Below are 1,386 nucleotides of genomic sequence, written 5' to 3' on the forward strand. Positions count from 1 at the left end.
CTAGTTGTACCTTTCGGCGGCCTATTAGACGGGGGAGTGGCGGTGTCGAAACATTTGAGGACCGTTCCTCTACTACCCCCCAACCATGTCGATACCAGTCCATACTATCTTAGTCCGTGGAAAAAAGTAATGAACAAATTAGAGGCCCCTAAATAAATTCTAACTTTCGAGACCCGGGGGCCATGGCCCCATTAATCCGGGCTCGTGTATACCGGTAGTATTGTAAAAGTATTCAAGTAGTTATTAATGCAGATACCTACCTACTTATTTTGAAAAGGTAGTATTTAAAATACGCATTTGAATACTCAGTAAAAAATTATTTGTAGATACTTTCAAATACATTGGACGCTACTTATGAAACTCACGGATATAAGGTCCGGACGTATCCAAATAGGTACATTATAAAAAAAGTCGGCTATAAGTGGTGAGAGTACTTTGTCACCCTAACCTAACCTAAGTGACCTAATGTAACCAGCTATAACCGGTTGAAGAAAAATTATAAATTTTTTAATATACAACACATATTGAATACTGCATAATATACTATGCATCATAACGTATTATATTCTTGGAAGTACCTAATACCACGTTTCTATTACCTCAGGTCCGTGGTGTAGCCAGGGGGGCTGAGATGGCTGCAGCCTCCCCCCCCCCCCGAAATGTTAAAAAAATTTAAAAATTATTTTAATGGTCTATGATAGTCGCTCAAAAAGTCTTAAATTGTATCTAAAATATTTAAAAATATACTACCTATACAGTGGCGTGCCCAAGAATTTTAAATGGGGGACACCATTTTTTTTTAAAATAAACAAAAGAAAGCGGATAAGTGGAAGTTGCTCTGCTGTACAGTAGGCTACAAGTGGATGATTGTAAATTTAAATTCAATGATATATATATCATGTGTGCAAAAAACGGATCTGAGCAGAGACGGTTTGGCAGCCTAGGATACTGTATATTATTATATTTATATTGTTGTTATTAATATATATAGGTACATTTTTAACTACTAAATCATTTTAGAAGCTAATGGTTTTAGTATGGTTTTTATTTATTTTTTTATCCTGGATGCCTACAAATTATCATACATAATTGCATTCAAGTTTAATATAATCCATTATACATTACAGTAGAGTGACATCCACTTAACCGCATTTTAAATTTTAAGTTTGATAAATTTTGTTGAAATTAAAACTTTAAATATTTATAAAAAAATTGTGCATATATATTTTTAATATTTTTCAACTGCTATTGTAAGAATATATTAAGAGCCTCATATTAAATTTCAAGTTTGTTGACTCAACAAATAAAATGAATAACTAATAAAAAATTAATGACTCTAAACAGCTGTAATAACTAATAAGTGGTTTTCTGTAGATCGGCAAAAGA

The sequence above is a fragment of the Acyrthosiphon pisum genome, chromosome A1 (assembly GCF_005508785.2).
Source record: "Acyrthosiphon pisum isolate AL4f chromosome A1, pea_aphid_22Mar2018_4r6ur, whole genome shotgun sequence".
NCBI lineage: Eukaryota > Metazoa > Arthropoda > Insecta > Hemiptera > Aphididae > Acyrthosiphon > Acyrthosiphon pisum.